A 10,204-nucleotide genomic window follows, 5' to 3' on the forward strand; every position below is an offset into this window, starting at 1 on the left:
GTAATAATAACCACAGCTAACAAGTAAGCGCTTTCTCTGTTCCAGGTCCTTTTCTTAGCACTTCACATGTGTTAACTCATTTAATTCTCCCAACAGTTTCGTAAGGGTCCTATTACTTATTAATATCCTCAGTTTTACAGATAAGAAAACCAAGGGAGTGAGCAGTAAAGCAACTTTCCCAAGCATACTTACTTAGTAAAATTACTACCATTAATCTGTTTAAGTTGCACATACTGAAAAGGAGTGGGCCAAAGAGAGAACCTTTCTTGAGGAACTCAAAAGACTTTTCTCGAGTTCATTTATTAAGCTTCGAAACCTCTGTTTTCACTAAATGGGACGATGAGTCTGCCCTTCTGGGCTTTAAAAATACAGTAGACATTCTTCTGCATGATGATGTCCATTCCAGCCCACATCTTTTCCCAACATAGACCAGTTCCATCCAAACTTATTCTACAACTAATTACCCTTCTCTCAAATCACACACCTAACTATAATGTTCTCTACAAGGAACTCAGCAGAAGGATGAATTCCACTCCAACGGCTCCAGAACTCATGTGGATGCATTGCAAATTCAATTCAAATTAGAGTTGAATTTATAGAAATATCTGAAAGATATGACATGACATTTTCCATTAGCAGTAGTTTTATCTGATTAATCTGAGTCCTCAACTTCTCAATTAATTGGACTAACAGGCATCCAAAACTGATGCTGATCAAACTCAGGAGTTTCTTTCATCTCCTCAAGTACTTCTGTCCTCTGTTACTGATTGTCACTCATTGCAGACACATTACTTTTCATATATCATATCATTCTTTTTTTCTTCAGAATCATTCATACTGTCAGTTCATCTCACCATTTTCTCAGTGCTCCCAATTTGTATGATTCTTTAGTAATCCTAAAGTACTGCTTTTTTAGGTAGCACTTTGAATATTCTCATGCCTTTTGAATTTAGTAGACACGATGAGATTAAAAACGTTCGTTAAAAAACTCGGAAACAAGAGGAACCAATATGACTGCACATTGCCAATGACAATATCTTTTGTTCTTGCACGTAAGTTGTTTTGGTTTAAAAACTTTCACTGTGATTGCATCTCTGAAAATAGAGGCTTCTGTACAAGCTGCTCTTGATGTCCATGCAACCTAAACTGCCTTTCTTGTGCAGAAATGGATCTTCCATACATCATCTGAGGAAGGATTGGAGCTATCACATGATAGCACAACCCTGCCAGGAATCAGAGTTTGCATAAATCGTAAACTAAGATACATATATGTATATGCATTTGTATGTAAATATCTTTATGTATGTGTATGTATGTATGTATACATATGCATGCACATATGTATATATGTATGCATCTATGGGAATTGAATCCGCCAGGCCAATGCTGTGTAATATAATGTGATCAAACATATAATTTAAAGTTTTCTAGAAGCCACACTTTAAAAAGGAACAGGAGAAATTAATTTTAGTAATCTTTTATTCAACCCAATATATTTTAAATATTATAATTTCAACATGCAATTAATACAAACAAATTGTTAATAAGCTGTCTTACATTCTTTTTTTTGTACTAAGCATTCAAAATACAAAGTATATGTGTGTGTGTTTTACACTTACATCTTAATTCAGATGCTAAGTTTTCATCAGAAATACTTGATCTGTATTTAAATTTCATAAAACTTAGGGTTGAAAAAACAGGTTCATATACCCAAGTTGTTCCAAACATACTTAGAAGTTGTCAATAATTGAGTTGAATATCAAGTTTTAAAATTTAAATATAAATTAAAATTAAATCAAATTAAAAATTCCGTGGTTCAGTAGCACTAGCTACATTTCAAGAGCTCAGTTCCTAGTATATTGGACAGTGTCTAGTATATTGGACAGTGCAGCTCTATATAATTCTATTGCTTGTTGTTCAAACATTAAACTTAAAAAGGAACAAGTTATGTAAGAAAACAGTTACTACCTGTAGCAGTCAATGTGGCTAAAGGAAGATCCAAAAAGTACAGCATCCTAGAAGCTAAAAGCAGTGCTTTAAGGAGAGAGTAATCAACAGCATAACGTGCTGCCAAAAGGTCAGGAGTGATGACTGAGAAAAACTCTTTGGACTCGCTTCCTAAAAGCTGATTTTTGAAAGAAATATCACAGGCAAAAACCAGCATTCAAATGGTTAAGGAGGGATTAGGTGGTAAGGAAATGAAGAGACAAAGTGATGATTACTTTTTTTTTTCTTTGCAGGGGAAGAGTCACCCTAAGCTAATACCTGTCACCAAGCTTTCTCCTTTTTTCTTCCTTTTTTCCCCCCAAAGCCTCAGTACATGGTTGTGTATAGTTGTAAGTTCTTCTGGTTCTTCTTGTATGAGCCACTTTCACAGCATGGCTACTGACAGACAAGTGGCGTGGTTCTCCACCCAGGAACCGAACCTGGGCCGCTGAAGCAGAGTGCGCAGAACTTTAACCGCTAGGCCATCAGGGCTGGCTCTACTTTCTTTTTAATAAGGAGAACTGATGTTGGTATTTTCAGTAAATAATCATATAGAAAAATCGCCCTTTTGGGCAGGTGTATAGATTTATGAATTTTAAGACATGTATAGATTCATGTAATCACTACCACAATCAGAATACATAATAATTCCATCATCCCAAAAATCTCATCACATTATTACTTTAGAGTCATCCCCTCCACTCACCCCTTACTGCTAGCACTTCTCCACACTATAGTTTTATCTTTTCCAGAATATCATACGAATGGGATCATACAGTATGCAACCTTTTGATGCTGGCTTCTTTCACTCAGCGTAATGCCTTTGAAATTTATCTAAATTTTTTCATATATCAATAGTTTATTATTTTTCATTGCTGAGCAATATTCCATGGTATGAACATACCACAGTTTTATTCATTTACCAGTTGTAGGGCATTGGGGTTGTTACCAGTTTTTTGTGATTATGATTAGAGCTGCTATAAACATTTGTACACGTTTTTCAGTGAACACAAGTTTTCATTTCTCCAGGGCAATGGTTGGCAAACTATGGCCTGTAGCCTGCCTGCCTGCCTGTTTTTGCAAATAAAATTTGATTGCAACACAGCCATGCTCATTTGTTTACATATTGTCTTATGGCTACTTTTGCACTGCAATAATAAAGTTGAGTCATTGTAACAGAGACTTGTGTCCTATAAGCCTAAAATATTTATTATCCAGCCCTTTAAGGAAAACTTTGCTTACACCTGCTCTAAAGTAAAGAGTCAGGAGTGGGATTGTTGGGTCCTATGGTGGTGTTATGTTTAACTTTATAAGAAACTGCCAAACTGTTTTTCAGAGTGGCTGTATCGTTTTTGCATTCCCATCAGAAATATATGAGATCCAGTATCAGAAATATATAAGAGATCCAGTTGCTCTGCATCCTTGTCATCACTTGGTACTATCAGTATTTTTTTTTAAAGATTTTATTTTCCTTTTTCTCCCCAATGCCCCACAGTACATAGTTGTGCATTTTTAGTTGTGGGTCCTTCTGGTTGTGGCATGTGGGACGCTACCTCAGCGTGGCCTGATGAGCAGTGCCATGTCTGCACTCAGGATTCGAACTTGTGAAACCCTGGGCCGCTGAAGCAGAGCACGCTAACTTAACCACTCGGCCACAGGGCCGGCCCCTGTCAGTATGTTTATATTTAAGCCATTCTAAAAAGTGTGTAGTAGATCTCATCATGATTTTATTTTAGCTCTTAATAGGTAATTTTGTTGAATGTTTTTTCATAGGCATATTTGCCATCTATATATCTCATTTGGTAAGTTGTCTGTATTTTGATCAGCTTGTTTGTTGTCTTACTGTTGAGTTTTGAGAGGATTATATGTATTCTGATTGCAAGTCCTCTATCAGATATGTAATTGGCAAACAGTTTTCTCCAAGTCTATAGTTTATTTCATTCGCCAGTGTCTTCCACAGAGCAGATGTTTTTGATTTTGATAAAATTCAGCTTATCAATTTTTTTCTGTTTTATAAATCATGCTTTTGATGTTGTGTCTAAAAACTCTTTGCCTAACCCCCAGTCACAAATGTTTTCTCCTATGTTTTACAATTTATATTTAGATGAATGATCCACTTTTGAGTTATTTTTTGAGCTAAGTGGAAGGTTTATGTCAAGAGCCTTTTTTTTTTTTTTGGAGGTAGATGTCCAGCTGTTCCGGCACTATCCTTTCTCCATTAAATTACTATTGCCCCTGTGTAGAAATCAGATAACCACATTAGCATAGTTCTCTATCTGGACCCTCCATTTTGTTTTGTTGATTTATATACATCTGTCTTTTTGCAGATACCTCACCGTCTTGATTATTGTAGCTTTATGTGTCTTAAAATAGAGTAGTGTGATTCCTCCAACTTTACACTTCTTTGTCAATATTGTTATCATATTCTAGTTCCTTTGACTTTCCACATACATTCTATAATCAAATTTTCTATTTCTACAAAAAATTCTGCCAGGAACTTAATTGTGAATATGTTTAATCTATAGATCATTACAGGTAGAATTGCCATCTTTACCATGTCTTCTACTCCATGGGCATGGGCCTGGACCATTTATTCAGGTCTTCTTTGTTTTCATCAGGATTTTGTGGTTTTAAGCATATACAACCTATACATGTTTTGTTAGTTTATAGCTATTTCATTTTTGATAGAGCTAATGTAAATAGTATTATTTTATAGCTTTTGGCTTCCAATAGTACATTGCTAGGATAGAGAAATACCGTTGATTTTTGCTTGTTGACCTTGTATCCTGTGACACTGTTAAACTCATCTATTAGTTTTGGAGATATTTTGTACGTTACTTGGGATTTTACACATAGACAATTGTGTATTCAATCTGTATATCTTTTTTTTTAATCTTGCCTTATTTCATGGTCTAGGACTTTTAGTATGATATTGAATAAGACTGGTGAGAGAGGACATTCTTCTCTTGTTTCTGACCTTAAGGGGACAGACTTTCACCATTAAGTACAATGTTAGCTGTAGGTTTTTTGTAGATGCTTTTATCAGGTTAAGGAAATTTCCTCCTATTCTTAGTTTGTTGGCAGTTTTTATTATGAATAGACTGAATTATGTCAAATGCTTTTTATGCATCCGTTGATATGATCATGGAATTTTTCTTCTTTAAGCTGTTATTAGGATTACATTGATTGATTTCAGAATATTAGATCATCCTTGAATTCCCAGGATAAACCCCACGTAGTTGTGATGTGTTTTGCTGTTTGTTTGTTTGTTTATTGTGGTAAAATAGATGTAACATAAAAATTACCATCTTAACTGTTTTTAAGTGTACAATTCAATGGCATTAAGTATATTCACAATGTTCTGCAACCACTACCTCTATCCATTTCCAAAAGCTTTTTATCATCCCAAACAGAAACTTTGTACCCATTAAGCAATAACTCCCATTCACCCCTCCCCCGGCCCCTGATAACCTCTACTCTGCTTTATGTCTCTATGAATTTGCCTATTCTAGGCACCTCATGTAATTGGAATCACACAGTGTTTTCCTTTTGTGTCTGACTTATTTGACTTAGCATAATGTTATCAAAGTTCATGCATGGTATAGCATTTTCAGAATTTCATGGCTTTTTATGGTTGAATATATATTAACATTTTATATACTATTTGATTCAATTTGCTAATGTTTATTGAGGATTTTTACATCTAAGTTCATGAGGCATATTGCTATTTTCCAATTTCCCTTGAGATTTTCTGTTTGATCCATTAATTATTTAGAAGTCTGTTGTCTGATTTCCGAGTGTTTAGAGATTTTCCTGTTATGTTTGTCTTATTGATTCCTGGTCTACTTCCATTATGGTCAGAAGACACACTATGCATGATTTCAATTGCTTTAAAGTTGTTAAGGTTTGTTTTATGACCCAAGATACAGTCTCTCTTGAATTTTCCGTGTCCACTTGAAAAGAATGTGTATTCTGCTCTCGGTGGGTAGAGTGTTCTACACATGTCAATTAGATCGAGTTGGTGGGTGATCCTGTTCAGTTCTCTTGTATCTTTACTGATTTTCTATCTACTAGTTATATCAGTTATTGAGAGAGGAGTATTGAAGTCTCCATCTATAATTTTGGATTTGCTATCACTCCCTTCAGTTCTGTCAGTTTTTGCTTCATGAATTTTGAAGCTTTGGTGTTATGCAAACTCATTTAGGATTGTTGTGTCTTCTAGGTGAACTGACCCTTTTATCATTATATAATGTTCTTCTTTATCTCTGATGATTTTCTTTGCTCTGAAATCTGCTTTGTCTGATACTAACATAGCTACTCCAGCTCTTTTGATTAATGTTTCTATGGTATTTCTTTTTCCATCCCTTTACTTTTAACTTTCATATATCATTATATTTAAAACTAGTTTCTTGTATAGCACATAGTTGGTATTATTTTATCCACTCTGACAATGTCTGTCTTTTAATTGTTATGTTTAGTCTATTTATATTTAATGTGAATATTGATATGTTTGGACTTATGTCTTCCATTTTATTATTTGGTTTCTGTTTGTTCCACTTTTTATTCTTTACTCTTTTCTGCCTTCTTTTTGGTTATTTGAATAATAATATTCTCACTCTGTTTTAATTTATCTATTGTCTTTGAATATATGTCTTTGCATAGTTTTTTGTATACTGGCTCTAAGGATGATAATATACTTAATTATTCACAGACTACTTAGAAAGAATACTTTACCATTTAAAGTAGAATGTAGAAAGCTTATGACATATAGATATCTTTATCTTCCCTCCTTTATGTTATAGATGTCTTATATTACATTTATATGCATTGTAAACTCCACTGAACAATGTTATAATTTTTTCTTTCAATCATCAAATATGTTTTAAAGAACAATAAAGAACAGACCCATTAGACAGAGATCACAAATAGAAGACTTTAACAATACTATAAACAAACTAGACCTAAAAGACATCTATAGCAAACTCCATTCAATAATGACAAAATATGTGTTCCTCTCAAGTGCACATGGAACATTCTCTAGCATAGACCATACGCTAGGGCATATAACAAAACTCAGTAAACTTAAAAGAATTGAAATTGTACGAAGTATGTTTTCCCAAAGTAATGAAATGAAATTAGAAATCAATTACAGAAAGAAATTTGAGAAATTCACAAAGATGTACAAATTAAACTACATAATTCTAAATAACCAATGAGTCAAAGAAGAAATCACAAGAGAGATTAGAAAATACCTTGAGATGAATGAAAATGAAGATACAACATAACAAAACTATGGGATGCAGCGAAAGTAATACTTAGAGGGAAATTTATATTGGTAAAGGCCTATATTTAAAAAGAAGATCTCAAATGAGTAACCTAAACTTCTGCCTTAAGACATGGAAAAGAAGAGCAAACTAAATGTAAATCAAGCAGAAGGAAGGAAATAATAAACATTAGAACTGAAATTAGTGAAACAGAGACAAAAACAATAGAGAACTTAACAACAACAAAAATCCAGTTAAAAATGGGCAAAGAACTTAGATAGGCCTTTCTCCAAAGATGATATACAAATGGCCAACAAACATATGAAAATGCTAAGCATAACTAGTCATAGAGAAATGCAAATCAAAATCACAAAAAGATATCTTTTTATACTCATTAGGATGGCAACTATCAAAATAACAGACAATGACAAGTATTGTGAGGATGTGGAGCAATTGGAACCCTTGCACGCTGTTGGTGGGAGTGTAAAATAGCACAACCACCTTGAAAAACAGTATGATGGTTTCTCAAAAAATTAAAAATAAAGTTACCATATGATCCAGCAATCCCAATTCTATGTCTATATACAAAAGAATTGAAAGCGGGCTCTTGGATTTATATTTGCACACATATTCCTAATGGCATTATTCACAATAGCCAAGTGGTAGAAGCAACCCATATGTCCATCGACAGGTGAATGGACAAACAAAATGTGGTTATACAATAGAAAATCCAAAGGAATATTCTTCACCCCGAAAAAGGGAGGAAATCCTGTCACATGCTACACCATGGATGAAACTTGAGGACAGTGTGCTAAGGGAAATAAGCCAGTGGCCAAAAGACAAATACTGTATGATCCTAGTTCTATGAAGTATCTAAATAAATCAAATTAATAGAAACAGAAAGTTAAATGGCAGTCTCCAGTGGTGAGGGGAGAGGGAAATGGAGAGTTGTTTAATGTATATAGAGTTTCAGTTTTGCAAAATGAACAAGTTCTGGAGATCTGTTCAACAACAATGCAAATATACTTAACACTACGGAACGGTACACTTAAAAATGTTTAAAATAGTAAATTTTTTTTTTAGGAAGATTAGCCCTGAGCTAACTGCTGCCAATCCTCCTCTTTTTGCTGAGGAAGACTGGCCCTGAGCTAACATCTGTGCCCATCTTCCTCTGTTTTATATGTGGGACACCTGCCACAGCATGGCTTGCCAAATGGTGCCATGTCCGTACCCGGGATCTGAACCAGCAAACCCCAGGCCACCGAAGTAGAATGTGTGAACTTAACCGCTGCGCCACCGGCTGGCCCCTAAAATGGTAAATTGTACCTTATGTATTTTTTACCACAATTAAAATTTTTTTAATTATTTAAAAGAAAACAATAGAGAAAATCAACAAAACCAAAAATTGGTTCTTTGAAGCCATTTTAAAAACTGATAAACTTTCAGTTAGATTGACCAGGAAAAATGCAGACACAAATTACTAAAATCAGGAATGAAAGGAGGGATATCAGTACTGACAGAAATAAAAAGGATTGTAAGCGAATACTATGAACAATCATATGCCTATGAATTAGATAGCTTAGATGAAATGGACAAATTCCTAGAGAAAGAAAAACTTACCAAAAGTGACTCAAGAAGAAATAGAAAATTTGAATAGACCTATAACAGAGATTGAGCTGGTAATCAAAAGACATCCAACAATCAAAAGCCCAGAACCAAATGACTTCACTGGTTAATTCTACCTAACTTTTTTTTTTTAAGGGAAAGATTCGCCCTGAGCTTACATCTGTTGCCAGTCTTCCTCCTTTTTCTTTTTCCCCTCCCCAGAGCCCCAGTGCATGGTTATATATCCTAGTTGTAAGTCCTTCTAGTTCTTCTATGTGAGCTACCACCACAGCATGGCAACTGACAGATGAGTGGTGTGGTTCCATGACTGGGAAATGAACCTGGGCCACTGAAGTGATAAGAGCACCAAACATTAACCACTAGGCCATCAGGGCTGGCTCTCTACCTAACTTTTAAAGAAGAATGAATGCCAGTCGTTTTCAAACTGTTCATAAAATTAGAAGAAGATAGAATACTTCCTAATTCAATTTATGACAAAAGTATTACTCTGATTCCAAAGCCAAAAAAGACAACAGAAGAAAACTACAGGCCAATATCCTTTACGAATATGCATGCAGAAATCCTCAGCACAATGCTAGCAAACCAAATCTAGCACCATATAAAATGGATTACACACCATGATCAAGTGGGATTTATCCCAGGAATGCAGAGTTGGTTCACATACAAAAATCAATCTACGTATTACAAAATAATAGTTGAATTAAAGGAGAAAACCACATGATCATCTCAATAGATTAAAAAACAGCATTTAACATACCTGAATCCCCTTTCATGATAGAAATACTTAACAAACTATGAGTAGAAGCGAATTTCTTCATGTGGTAAAAAGTATCTACAAAAACCCCACAGCTAACATCATACTTAATAGCAAAAGACTGAAACCTTCCCCTTAAGATGAGGACCAGGACAAGGATGTCTTCTTTCACTGTTTCTATTCAACATTGTACTGGAGGTTCTAGTTAGGGCAATTTGGCAAGAAAAACAAATAAAAGGCATCCATAGAGGAATGGAAGAAAGAAAAATATGTCTATTCACAGATGACATGATCTTATATATAGAAAACCCAAAAGAATCCCCAAAGAAAATCTATTAGAGCTAATAAATGAGTTCAGCGAGGTTGCATGATACAAGGTCAATCAAAGTCAGTGTCTTCTCTAGAGTAGCAATGAACAATCTGAAATGAAATTAAGAAAACAATTCCATTTAGAATAGCATCAAAAAGGATAAAATACTTATGAATAAATTTAACCAAAGAAGTGTAAGATTTGTAGATTGAAAACTACCAATATTTTTGAAAGGAATTAAAGAAGATCTAAATAAATGGAAAG

Source organism: Equus przewalskii, chromosome 14, assembly GCF_037783145.1.
Source record: "Equus przewalskii isolate Varuska chromosome 14, EquPr2, whole genome shotgun sequence".
Lineage (NCBI taxonomy): Eukaryota > Metazoa > Chordata > Mammalia > Perissodactyla > Equidae > Equus > Equus przewalskii.